The sequence below is a fragment of the Scardinius erythrophthalmus genome, assembly GCF_964197995.2.
Source record: "Scardinius erythrophthalmus genome assembly, chromosome: 15".
In the NCBI taxonomy this organism is placed as follows: Eukaryota; Metazoa; Chordata; class Actinopteri; order Cypriniformes; family Leuciscidae; genus Scardinius; species Scardinius erythrophthalmus.
The window spans coordinates 35,790,338-35,805,134 of NC_138235.1; the positions used below are offsets into that span (position 1 = coordinate 35,790,338).

Below are 14,797 nucleotides of genomic sequence, written 5' to 3' on the forward strand. Positions count from 1 at the left end.
TTTTATGGAAGTATTGCTCCATTGGCGCCAATCGGTTGATGTCAGTTGGTTTTCAAAAAAGTGTAGTACTAGCCAGAGGACACTGGGGGGGCAGGCATTTTTTCGTGGCGTTAGTAATAGGATTGACACACTATTGAATCATGTATTGTAATGATTATTATATCAACTGACAACGTATATTGTGCTAAAGTTTGTTGACCATAATGTACCCTCATGCCAAATTTGTACTATCTTGTTGCAGGATACTGACACCACTACAAAGAGCACTTAAATATCTCATCCTTTACATGGGAGAAACAGTGGAGGACCTCATCAAAGATTTCCTGGTAAGGCCAGATTACTTTAGAGATGTAAAAAAGGCTAGATATGGCTGTCCACTTCAAAATTAGCCATCAGACTATGTTCAGATATATGTCTGAAAACAGTCTGGCTAATTTCAAATATAGAAACAATTACTTTCAGCTAAAATCAGAGTCCCATGTGCTGGAAAGTTTGTGCAACTTACATTTATGTCAACAACAAATTGGAGTAAATTTTATAATTAGTTAAGTATTAGTATTATGTAAACTAATTTGGGGGGAAACCCAAGCTGTATTGATTCCTTATTCTTTTTTTCTTTTTCTTTTCTCCTTCCTAAATTCTTTTCCAGGTGTTGGAGAAGGAAGAGGCTGAAAAAACTCTTCAGCAGAAACCATGGAAATCTTTGTCATCAGAGATGCACAAGCGTATACCCACAAACATTGGAATCATACGTGAGGGTCAAGAGATTCTGAGGGACTTGCCGTCTGTCGCAAATGTTGAAAATCTGACACGAAATTGTGGATGTGTGGAAGTAATGTGTATAATAATTCAATAAATATCAATTTAATGAAAATTATGTGTCTTTTTTATTTGATTTTGGACAAGATTAATTAATGTTCCTTAATGGGAAATATGTTTATTGGATCCATATCTTTTTGTTTGTTTAAAATAAATAATTTCTATTAACTTGTATTTTTAAAAATGAGAAATAATTGTATTATTAAATCAATATCTATTTAATTGGAGAAAACAAATAATTTCTAATACATATTTATTAAATGAGAATTTTTGTTTTGATTAAATCTGTATATTTTTGTTTAGATCAAAAATAGAATTTAAATTAATTGATTTTTTTCAACAAGAAAAATATGCTTTGTGCCAAGTGTTATAAAATAGTTTTCATTGACATAGAAAATATTGGTAAGGGCAAGTTATTTATTTTTCATTGGCTCAAGTTATAAAATATAGATGTGAACCATTACCCTAAATTTTTTTAATTGGATGAATGAAAATCTTTTATCAGTGTAGTCATATACAATTTCACCGCTAGATGGGAGTAAATCCTACACAGTGTAGCTTTAAAGTTTAAAATTTCATCTGTGAACATTCACTTTCAGCAGATGTATGCATTTTTAAAAAAATCTATTCTGGAAAATAAGTAAAAAATTGATGAGTCATGTTGCACTTCGTAGATTTTTGTCCAATCAAATGCTTGTGTGAATGAGAAAGTCCCACCTCTTAAAGGGATAGTTCACTCTAAAGTGAAAATTAAGTTATTATTTACTCACCCTGGTGTTGTTCTTATACCATATGCCCTTCTTTCCCACAAAAGGAGGGTTTTTTCTAAAAGGTACTTAATGGCTGCCAATTCGTAAGACTCTCCACAGAAGACCAGCGGCTAAGGTCAGGGTTTTCTTTTTATTAATACATTAAATTTCAGTTTGTTTTTCACATACTAGTGGTGTAACAGTACATGCATTCGTCCCGAACCGACAGTCAGACGATGAATAGTCAGTCACAGTCGATCCACACTCCAATCCAGTAGAGGTGCACGCGGTAATGCAACACTGTTTGCTAACCACCACAACAGGAAAAAGAGCAGAAGAAGAAGAGACGATCTACGAACCAACCCAAAACAAGCGTTCAGATAGCATGCAAGAGCTTGCTAGCCTATACGCTGAGTTTTAATATATTGTGACGTGCTCCACAAACTTCCCGGAAAGGAAACTGGAGCGGCAGAAAGCGGCATCCTGTCCTTTTCTTTATTTCACAAAAGCACAATGTTTTGTTTTTATTGGGAGTATCAAATGATGTCTCACTCTTATCTGTATGACCATAAATGATGGAGTATTTTAAGTTGTTTCTGCTATTATGAGAAGAAATCATTTGGCATTGAGACGATTTGTGTCTCACTTTCCAGTCCTGGAAATAAGAAGCCTCAAGTCTCTGTCTCCTCGAGGAAAGGTGAAGTAGGCTCTTTTTCTCCGTCTCGCTCATCTTGCCGTGATTTCTTGAGAAAGCGTAATATTAATCTGTATTGTAAAAAGCGCTGAAGAGAGAGAGATTCTCCTACTGCTCATAAAACATTCATAACAGATATGACCAGTTTAGATGGAAAGGATTTCAAGGTGACTAGCTGAAAACATTACTGCAGCTTTACCCAATAACAGACAATAAATTCCAGCACAGCGCTACAACAACTGATCTTCACAATAGATAATGCTTTACAATGAACACTGTTAAAGAGCCAGGGCCGCGGGAAGTGGGGGTGCTGGGGGTGCTGCAGCACCCCCTAGTGGCGAGAGGGAGATTTTTTTAAAATGTAGGCCTATTAAAAATATTTTGCACAATTTATAAATTCCTTATGAATATTTTAGGAAATGATTTTGACACGTAGGCTATTACGTATATTTTGGATTTTAATTTCATTATTTTGAGGCCTAATCAACACAGGTTCGGAAGTTACGTTGTCAACGTCACAGGCAGGCAGGTTATTGGTCGCCGAGTAAAGAGGTTTCGCGCTCGTTCCATGCAGAATACATCCATCTTTGGCAGCAGCTGACTAGTAAATTTACATAGTTTAATGACAGAAACGAGAAGGAAATATGGCACAGAAACGGATTTTGGATTTTTTTGGAAAACCACCAGTGAAGAAATCTAATACCGCAACCATGACAACGGAGTCTGTCCGCCCGCCTCTGCCTGCAGTTGAACCGGCAGGCCCAGCCCCAGCACCCGCAACCCAACCTAGCGTGATTGGATTAGACAAGCCCTTCCAGCCAACATCCAGTTTCAAATTTCCCGCACGGCGTTGTGGTAATGAAACGTTCTCACGTTCTGTGGCACCGGCTTGGTTTGCTAGATGGCAGTGGCTGCATTATGTGGAAGAGACTGATCATATTTTGTGTTTTGTTTGCCTGAAAGCAGTCGAAAAAAAAGTCATACCTAGAGACAAATTTAAGAAAGACAACCCCTTCGTGAATGCCGGCTTTTCAAATTGGCGTAAAACCACTGAAAAATTTAACGAGCATGAGAGATCAGAGTTGCACAGCGAGTCAATACAAAAGTTGGCCGCTTTGGATGACGTCCCCATCGATGCTCGCTTATCCAGCGCTCATGCCAGAAAGCAGGCTACTGCCCGACACTGTTTGGAGCTTCTCTTCAGGACCATCCGATTCCTTGGCAGTAAGGGAATTGCCTTCAGGGGCGACACCGCACGCGAAGGAATACTGTATGAATTGATGCTGGAGCGCATCTATGATCTCCCTGAAGAAAGAAAGTGGATAGAAGGAAGAGACAACTGGATGTCGGACACTATACAAAATGAAATAATTGAAAAGTTTGCTCATGCAATCCAGAGGGAAATTGTTGCCCGCTCATCGCACTGCCGATTTTATGGCCTCACAGCTGACGGTACAACTGACATTAGCACCACTGAGCAGTTCTCCTGCTGTCTGAAATATGTTGACAGCAGCTTGGAGCCTCACACTGTTTTTTTAGGATTTTATAACGCCCGGGACAGCACTGGAGAAACTCTTTTCAGTTGCATCAAGGATATTTTTTTAAGACTAAACATCCCCATTGAACGCATCGCAGGATTTTGTTTTGATGGAGCAGCTAATATGTCAGGGTGTTTTTCAGGCGTGCAGGCTCGGCTTAAAGAGTTAAACCCGCACTCACTTTATGTGCATTGCAGCAACCACTCACTGGATTTGATTCTTCAAGAAGCTGCGCGTGAAGTGAGTCTTGTAGCCGATACTTTAAACTTTGTTCAGGGTGTCTCATCTGTGATTAGAGAGTCATCAAAGCGAAAACAGCTCTACCAGTCGTTTTTTGGCTGTGATGAGGTTTCTGTCAACATCTTAGGCCTTTGCCCGACAAGGTGGTGTATCCGTGACATGTCCATTAACCGCGTCACTGCAGCTTACCCCGCTCTCCTGACTACACTGCACGAGCTGAAGGATGACAAGAGTGTCAGGGGGGACAGCAGAGCAAAGATCGGGGGACTCTACAAACAGGCTTTAAAAGGGAGAACATATTTTGGTCTTTTATGCTGCCATGCCCTGTTCGAACCCTGTGAAGCAGTTGCCACAAGCCTACAGAGTGCCACAGCAAGTGCGCAAGGTGCACTGGAATGCACAGGTGTGCTGAGAGAACAAATAGCCACACTCCGGGATGATGCAGTTGTGGACGAGCTGATCCGCAAGGTTGAAACCTGCGCATCACAAACCTCCCTGAAAATGCCAGACACCACCACCCCTAGAGTGAGCAAAACCCCAGCTCGCCTTCGCCAAACTAGAGAGCCGGAGGCAGTCGCACATGGCGCACAAACAGTGGATTGGCGACGTAGCTTTTTCGAGGCTATTGATGTGATATCGGCGGAGCTGGACAGAAGATTTGATCAGTCCAGTATGAAGCTTGCCGCAAAGCGAGAGAGGGCTGTTATCAAAGCAGCAGAGGGAAGAAGCGTCAATCTGGAGGCCCTTCAGCTCCCGGAGGAGCTTGATACAGACCGCCTTGAACTCCAGCTCAAAATGCTTAGGCCAAGCATCGCCAAGCAGCTTGCCGATGTCACAAAAGACAGAGGGTTTAAGTGTGTCACAGTCCAAGATGTAGCATCATGTTTGATAAAGCTCCAGCCACAAACAAGAGCCATGTTTTCAGAGATAGAAAATCTGATCGAGTTATGTCTGTGCCTACCCATCTCCGTGGCCTCATCCGAACGCACTTTCTCCGCCTTGCGTCTTTTGAAGACATGGGTACGCAGCACCATGACCCAGAAAAGACTCACACACCTTTCGCTGATGCATACCAACACAGACATTCTGAACTCCCTGGACATTCGTCCCCTCATGAGAGACTTTATCTCCACGACCCCAGAGCGCACCTCGACATTTGGACACCTGTAACCAGGGCCTGTAGCTCAGGTAAGACATGGTGCCGCCGCGCTTATAACATTTATTTTTTTGGCAACAAGTAGTACACTATAGTATTTTTGTAAGGTGGTGGGGATGGAGATGGAGAGTATTATTTCGATCGTGTGTTCTTTGCGTAATGGTAGTGGAGAACTGTTAAATAACGTTTAAATAGTCTGAGTCGGAGATTATTTCCTTGTGGTTTGTGTAAAAAGGTCGGAGATGGTGACAGAAAGCTTTATATTGCGTAATGGATGTGGAGAACTGTTCAATAAATAAATTGCTTAAATAGTCAGAGATTATTTCCTTGTGGTGTGCGTAAAAGGATTTTGGAGTTAATAGAGTTGCGTGTGAAATAAACGTGCAACGCCAGCTGACCAAATCGATTGCATTGTTATAGCGTTATTGTGAAGTTTGATTAATATTATATGTTGTTGTAATATTATTTGTTGTATCTAAATATGTTGCATGCCATGTATGTATAGGCTATCTGGAGTTGTAACGAAAGTAATTATTTCGTTTTCTTTCGATTATTTTGATTATTTCTTTCGATTATTAAAGTATTATTTCTGCTTCTGCTTCTGCTTCAGATTAATAGCGCATAAATTCATCTGAGAACTGATGTCTGTTTGTTTCAGACCCTGGCTGTGTGCACTGAAGTGTATATGACAATAAAGTAGTAAATCTCAATGTATTTATTTTTAAAATGTATTTTAAATAGGCCTATAGGCTCATAGGTTTTTTGTCAAAAAAAAAAAAAAAAAAAAAAAAATCACAGCACCCCCTGTTCAAAATTACTTCCCGCGGCCCTGTAAAGAGCTGACAATTTATCTGTTCAATAAAACACCTTCCTCACATGTTGAGTAATAAAAACACCATCATCTCCGCGACGCTTTTACAACATTTCAAATCCCTCAGTTCTCGTCATCATTGAAAAGCTGAGCCGATGTTGATTCTTGTTTTATTACGAGGTCTGTCTCGTTCTCTTTCTGCCAGCAGACTCTCCTCTGTTCGGTGTTTGTTTAAAACGGGGGATTCTCCGGAGGTTGGAGATTTAACTGAGATCAACCTTTCACTAACCTTAGCCACACACATGTACACACCGGACACATAGCAAAGCAGCCTGAGCGATTTTTCTCTGTTTTTACGGATCTGACGAGACACACACGGGAGAGTGACGTATGTACGCCATTTACCACGAAAACAATCCCGACAGGACTCAAATGTAAACACTTATAATATGCTTTACCATAGTGAATCAGAGCAAGACAAAAACACATTTTGGAAGAAGGACAGTACAGCCAATTTGATTATATTTTAAAAATTAAGGCAGCAACTGAACTTTTTTAAGCTGAAATAGGTGTACATTTTTTTTTTTTTTTACAGGGCTCATTTTAATTTCACGTTGACCTAAGTGTACCATGCATCCAATGAATTAATGTACAAAAGCGGCATCATATGCAGATGCAGGCATTAGAATTCTGCAAGTTTTTAACAGGAAGAAAGCACTTTTTCATCCTTGGAAAACTGGACTTGTTTTTAGGCAGAAACGCAGGGACAAAGTGAGCGGATGCAGAATCCACAAGCACACCAAGGACAAACTCCGATGATAAAAAAACGAGGTCAACACATTTCACAGTCATTAACTCAAAGACTGAAGCGCTTGCAGACCTTTTGAATGCACTAGGGCTGTCAACGAATATTCTAAATTCGAATATATATTCGAATAGTTTTAAAAAAACGAATTTCGAATGTGAAAATTAATATTCGAATAATGTGGAAAAACGCCCGGAGTAGCAGAGGTGCGGCTGTCTGCTTTGCGAGTGGGGACAGGTCACAGGAATAAGGCGTTAACGTTAAACAGAAACATTACTAAAGTGTAGGCTACTGTACTGAATGAACAGATACTGCATGAATAAGGTAGGTTAGATACAGCAGTTTCATGCACTGCAGGCTTCCACTGGTTTGATTATTTACCGTTTCATGTCAAGGAAATGTTATATGTTTACCACAACACAGCTCGCTCGGAGCGTTCAATGTCGGATTCGCGTCTACAGCGTCTAGTTGGACTCTTGAACATTTTGAATCCATTCGCGCGTCAAAAGCAAAAGTTTGAAGCGAAATTGACGCGCGGAGAGCGTGACGCCTCATTCGCGCCGCAAGACCCCCAGACGCGCGTAAACGCGTCTTTACATTGACTTAACATTGAAATCACTCGCGCCAGACGCTCTATTTGACGCTCCGTTTGGTGTGAACGCAGCATGAGCGTGAGGGCGAGAGAGAGAGAGAGAGTCCGAATGAGCGAGCGAGCGAGAGTGAGGTCTGCGGTCTTGGCCATTAGGTGATTTACTTGTTTTTGTGTAGGTAATACGTTATCAAATATGTTTAAACTTAAATAAACTACCTATACAAGTAGTTATGTCTCTTTGTATTAATTTGTCCTGTTATTGACGTAACGCGCTTCATTGACAAAATGCACAACCAGATGTTCGAATAGTTCGAATATTCGTGTGTTTTTTAGAGGGAATATTCGAACGTCATTTTTGAGCAGTTTTGACAGCCCTAGAATGCACTGACATTTCTTAATTGCTATAAAACTAGACAATGGGGATTAGGGTCAGTAGGGCCACTGCTTTCTTTAAGTCTAATGTTCTGATTTTTGCTGGATGAGAAGGCAAAAATATCTTCTACAAGCACTTAACCACAACCGGAAAAACTAAGGCACTTACACAGAGACAAAAAACTAAACACACTTCCACATCTCACCTCTGCTCTAACTTTTATAAGTAAAACAACTGGCATTGTATAAATATTGAATTTCTCATGTTCCTCATTTATTTTGTATTACATTATTTCTTGGCTCAGCTTTTGACAAATAAACTTAGGATTCTTTTCTAGTCGCCAAATATCAAATTCACAACAGACAAATGAATGAATCATCTCATTAACACTAATTCTCCAAACATGTTTTGGCACAAACAAGTCAAATAAGTAACGAGCCTTCAAGACACTTCTGGGTCAACTTGCATGATTCGGTTTGGAAATACATAACCATATTCCTTTATTTCTGGGATGGTTAATTTTCAGTCACATCATATGCTAGTACCAATAATGAATATACCTGATGCAAATACACCCTTTTTCTAACATACACCAACAAAAAAATTGCATTGATGAAAATATGATAACCTCGTTATGATTTCCTGTTTTGTGAATGTCTGAGAGTCGCATGAGAAGAATTGGAATAAGCTTCCTCACACATTACACAGGTATTGCAATCCAGACATCATTAATTCATCACATTGCATTTCCAAATAATTGACACATTCATCAGTGCCTGTTAAAGTGAGTCAGCCTGACCTTCAACACCCTGAACACATGAAATCTCTTATGAATTCAATGATGAAACCTGCAAACATACTCGCTTAACCCTCTCCATCCAGTTTAGACACATTTGTCTTTCAGCCAAATAAACTGGAATGAACACAGTTTTATTCATCCTGCAGATCACTCACACATTAAAGATGAATTTACAATCTAAAGATTTTGACTATAAACATGAAATATGACACTATTTAAAAGATTTATAGTCAGATATGACGCATAAATACAAAACCCGAAGCCTGTTGTTTGTTAAAGTGACAGTTCACCCAAAGTTCACCGCAAGATATTTTCATGTCTTATTCTACGACATAAAATACATCAGCAATAACAAGTTTCTAAACGGGACTAAACATCATCTACTCACTTTCACAGACTCTTTATGTTTATAATCGCACACTTGCAAATAATTATAACTCAAACGTTAAGGGAAAATGTTTTAAAATAAAGACTGAAAGAGTTGTTGAAGCGTATTGGTGGTGACATTGAAGTCATGTGACTGTAGAGTAGTTCATTTGTTTAGCTTTATACTACTTGTGTTTAGGCTTCAAAATTCATAAATGTTGTTCATTTGTGAAAATTATTATCATGATGCACAAAACATGTAAGAATCACTGGGTTTTTGTTGACGGAAACAGAGTGATGGTAACTTACGGGTTGGTTTACAAAAAAAAACAAAAAAAAAACGTCATCTATCTGAAAGTTTCTCTACAATGCAGAAAATAAATTAGCTTAATGTGTAAAAATCTCATCATAGTCAATGATTCTGTGCCGCAAGGCTATAAAAACGAAATTGCATAAATAATGCCTCAGAATTTCAGTATGACTCACTTATAGTCTCTGTATATGAAACTAAGATAGAAGAAAGTATTTAAACACAGAGAGAAAATGCTTTAAGCGTTTTGTGTGGCCAAACATCTGGTCAGTTTCGCAGTTTAATAAAATCCTCTTTTTACTCCTCTGTGTCTGGTGGCTGATCTACGGAAACAGACAATAAAACTGAAGGCCTAGAAATGTAATTCCTGAAAAAACTCTTCCTGGAGAAGTCAGCCTGACCGGGAAACACTCCCTGAGGTCAGACCTACAGCACACATTAATAACACAAACGGAAGCGCGATTTCACTTCTTTTTAGCTCTTTTCTTTAGATTATTTAAGCACCAGTATATGCGTTGAGTTCTTCAAATGTGCATTTGATGCTTTGAGTTCAGCTCTCAGGAAAATAAAAAAAAAGAGGAAACAATTATACAGTGAAGGACGCTGAGAAACGTGGGATATAAAAACCGCCTACAGAGAAACGCAGGGCTCTCAACAGGCAATTCACGGCGAAAGCTCCAAGACACTTTGTGAGTAAAAGCATCAACAATGCATTGCTTTCTCAGTGTTTCTTTAAAACCAGAGAAAAACAACATCTATCTGTAAATGAAAGAATCTCAATCAATTCTGAAGCTCTACATTCCACGCGTGTTTTCATGTATGCAGGCTTAAGAAGTTTCAAAGTTTCACCCGTTCACTACTTAATGTGTTTTAAACTCACTCCACTCCAGTGAACCTAATGTCAATGACTTGGAGTTAAATCAATGCAAGAGCACTTATGAGCAACAAATTATATAAACTGTGTTACAGTGATTTTACCATGGTAAGCAGTGTTAAGCATGAAGCAAAGAGGAAACACTCTTAACCATGAAAATCAGTGTAGTGGAGCCTCAAGTCATGTTTTGCTTTTATAAAAATCACGGTTTTCTACAGAGCTGCTTTAAAGATGAATATATAACTAATTTCATATTTGATGATCTTTACACAGTTATTGAACGGAACTGGATCAACACTGAACTGACTCGAGCTGAACAATGACACTGTCGCTGCTTTACAGTAGAATTAAACTCTGTCTGCATCATTGAATCATTATTTTCCTGTGTTTATTACGATAAAGTGGCTTGAAACAATCTGTAGGCTATTGTATAAATGGTGACCTGATAAAATGCAACTGGAATACTTTCAAAAAATAATTGAACTAATAAAAATCCCTATAATCAATCCTTCCTCTTTAGCATAGAGACAGAGCGTATTTAGGCCACGCCCACTCCCGGGGGGAAAACAATCCAACCATCTCCATTGACTTTGCATTGCAAAAGGCTGCCTCCTTGTCATTTATTGCTTCTAACAAAAGACAGAAGAATGCCTAAAAGCTGCTGTGTGACAAGGTGTACAGCAAACAAGCTAAAAAAAACAGAAATACGTTTTTATTAGCTCTCGATCACAAAAAACGAGTGTTTAGGACATAAAAGTGGATACAGGCAGTTGAGACAGAGCGTCACGTGTCTCATTACTCTGAGAACTAACGTACGCCCGCTGGAGGAGACGGTAATCGGCAACACAGGATAGTTTATCTTACAGAAATATAATATATAAAACTGACATTTGGATATTTGACTCACCAGTGACCAAATGTTTAACTTACTGCACACTTTTTAGTGCATACTGAGTGTCAGGATCCCACAATTTACCCATTCGTTCCAGCCTGTATCCACTTTTATGTCCTCAGACGCTCGTTTTTTGGGGTAGAGAGCTAATAAAAACTTATTTCTGGGTTTCTTAGCTTGTTTGCTGTACACCTTGTCACACATCAGCTTTTAGGCATTATTCTGTCTTTTGTTAGAAGCAAGAAATGACAAGGAGGCAGCCTCTCGCAATGCAAAGTCAATGGAGACCGTTGGACTGTTTTCCCCCCCGGTGGGCGTGGCCTTCAGATTATGACGCGTTGCGCTCTGTCTCTATACAGTAATACCTGGCATCTTGATATGTGCAATAACAGGTGTGCATATATTGCCTATTTCTAGCAGCTCATCTAATCAGATTTTAGAGTATAGACACTATGCAAGATTTGTACCTTAATATAACAGCTTCGAAGTCATTTCGATGGTAAACCAACTTGTAGTAGGGCGAATCATCCAGACAGCATCCCGCCGCTGGCAAAACAAGCAAATCAAGTTTGAGAGGTGGCGCCCTGACAAATGTTGCGAGAATCACGACTTGCTTTACGGCACCACGTCACATACATCAACAACATATGAAGCAGCCTCTGTAGAGCTGGTAAGTAAGTCCCGCCCCTTCTGCTAATCCCCACTGGACATCTAGGTTGAAAAATCGTCAATGCAAGTGAATGGGAGAAAATAATTATTTGTTTGAATTGTGCCATGAATGTGAACATATGTTGCCTGTGAATTTTTTATATAATTTTTCGTGTAAAGAATGCTAGAATTTAGTGGGTAGAAGTTTGATACGGTTAGACTTTGTGTGAGAGCACTTTGTGGACTACAACTCTTCGCTGCTTTCGACGCGTTTGAAACGTCAACACCACTAGCACACTGACACTAGCTCACGGATCCCGCTAAACATGGCTGTGTCTTTGGTGCACTTCACCGCCTTCTTTCAGGGAGAGGACAAAATCGTTGAGGTTGGCGAAAACCACGGGTAAGTCAACTTTATGGGGTGACGTCACATAGGCGACATGTAGTCTTTCTCGTTATGTCTTTTCCACAACTGCTAGACGAAGAATCATACCATATACTGTCAAACTCGTAACACGAAAAGTTACATAAAAAATTCACAGACAACATATGTTCACATTCATGGCACAATTCAAACGGGACCAGAAAATAATTATTTTCTCCCATTCACTTGCATTGACGATTTTTCAACCAGGAGGTCCACTTGGGGTTTTACGGATGGGCGGGACTTACCAGCTCTATGGAAGATACTAGCACGCATTTCAGACGTGAATCATGGCAGAGTCGACGAAGAAAACGAAGAAAGCGTGGTCAGACTCAGAAGAGTGCAAAGATGGCTCTGCGTGAATGGTATTTACGACAGTAATGTTAAATACAAGTAGCCTACTCTACAGCGACTCTAGGATTCACTGTTTGACAAAAACGAAAACTGCATTGTATGCCTTTAAAGTAATGAGACAATGAGGTTGTGTTTCACAGTGATTTTTCCCACCAAAACCTACTTAAAAGCGGTAAAAATAAAGAGAAAAAAAACACTTAAAAAAAAATCACCTTCAGGGTCTTAGAGCATTTAAACAGCAGAAAATTATAATAAATGACATAAATGTTAATATTCAGCATTTATAATGGCATGTATTATCAAAATATTATTATTAATAATAATAGGCCTAAATAAAAGTATTATTAATAACAAAATAATAATGTTAATAATGTTAAAATAACAATACTAACATTAAAATAATAATACTTATTATTAAATTATTACCACTAATAATGAATTATTATACTAACAATAATAAATTAACAATAAAATTAATACTATATTATTAATAATAAATAAATGTATTAATTTCTCTGCAAATAATAATACAAAATCTGCAGAGTAAAATATTTCATTAGCTTACCAGTAAGCAGTCCCAGACAATCTTTGGTTCTTGGAACATTCTGGGAATAATAGTTTATGGTTATAATAATAATAATAATAATAATAATAATAATATTATATATATATATATATATATATATATATATATATATATATATATATATATATATATATATATATATATATATATATATATATATATATATATAAATATATATATATAAATATATATATATAAATATATATATATATATATATAAATATATATATATAAATATATATATATAAATATATATATATATAAATATATATATATATATATATAAAACAATAATAATATAACAAAATAATAAAAAAGAATGTTCCTAAAACATCAGGAATTAGATCACAAAAATACAATCAAACTCTAACATTAGGTGAACGTTCTGTGCCTGTTGTGCATATGTTTATGATTGACAGCATCAGCTTTGTTTTGTCCATTGTTTGCCTGATCAATAGCACAGGGGGAAATATTCAGGAAACTTGTTTGAATTTCTGCAAAATGCAAATTCACTTGGAACACTAGTGGCACAGAAACACACAATGGACCCTTTCACGGACTGTGACGACGTGTTTCCACATTTATCAACATTGCAAATTAAAGGTTTCATTTTTTTAAAACATTTTATACACATTTACAAAAACACAAATTAACGCAGCTAAATCAACAGCTGAGGGAGTGACAGCAAATGTGACATCTTTCCGTCTCTTCTGACCAACGTCATCAATTTCTCTAGATTTTTTTTCCTCTTTTGAAAGTTGTGGAGATTCTATCAGGGATTCTTTTTCTTTTGCTATTGCCGTTTATTAGCTGTCGTTTCCATTCACCGCTATAGAAGTTTACCCAACCATGATGACTTCCGCTTCTGGGAACCCTGGAAGTGTGAAAAGGGTCCTTTCAGCTACAATTCAAATTTAATTTCAAAATACAGTACACTATACTAGTAATGCATGTGATCTGTATAAAGGTTTGGAACGAAGGAAAGAGAGAAGGTCTCAGCTGTGGAATGTAGGTCAGAGCTCATTAACAGTTTCAGGGATTTAGTGTTTCAGCTGAAGTTTTCAAAGGAAAAACAAAAGCGTGGCAGACTGGACACCGGCCAGTGGAAACTTCTGAGAGCTGGAACACACACTTACACTGGATCATCTCACAAGAACAGTAAGAGAATGATATACAGGCAACAAGCTTCAACATGATCAGAGCACATAACAAAAAGAAAAAGCGGTGGTTTATGTTTGAGTTTTTTTCTTGCTAAATCAAGTGGGCATTCTGAAGCAGATTTAACCAATAAATAATAAATAGTAATTTAGCAATTTAAGCACAATCCTCAAATTCTTTCAACTTAAATTCAAATGTACTCACAATTCCACACCTAAACCTTTTAATTCAGCTCAAAAGCTTTCCTGTAGCTCTAACAGTAGAGCATTGGTGCGTGCAACACCAAGGTCATGGGTTTGATTAACAGGGGAAGCAAGAACTGATAAGAATGTAAATGTCACTTTGGATAAAAGTGTCTGCCAAATGTATAATGTAAAATATCTTACATTGGGTGTCTTTGCCGACCTCTTGTGAAAAAAAAAAAAAAAAAAAAACATAACTGATGACTCTAACCAGGAAATGAGCTGTTCCGCTGGGTCCTAAAGTCATTTCTCTTCAGTAGGCATTCAGATAAACATGAAGACATTATAAAATAATTAATCATTTTCAGATTGACTTTTGAGCATTTTTAGGTTTTTCTTTGTGTACTGAAGCACTCCTCACATTCCA

The 14,797-nt window shown here is 38.0% G+C and overlaps 1 protein-coding gene across 1 annotated transcript in view; it reads left to right on the forward strand.

Moving 5' to 3' along the window:
- Window positions 1-14,797, forward strand: part of gmeb2 (glucocorticoid modulatory element binding protein 2) — a 46,487-nt gene that overhangs the window by 1,653 nt on the left and 30,037 nt on the right. Inside the window, exon 2 of the mRNA XM_081386053.1 lies at window positions 1,634-1,704. The gene's annotated coding sequence lies outside the window, so the exon portion shown is untranslated. The remainder of the gene's footprint in view (window positions 1-1,633; window positions 1,705-14,797) is intronic.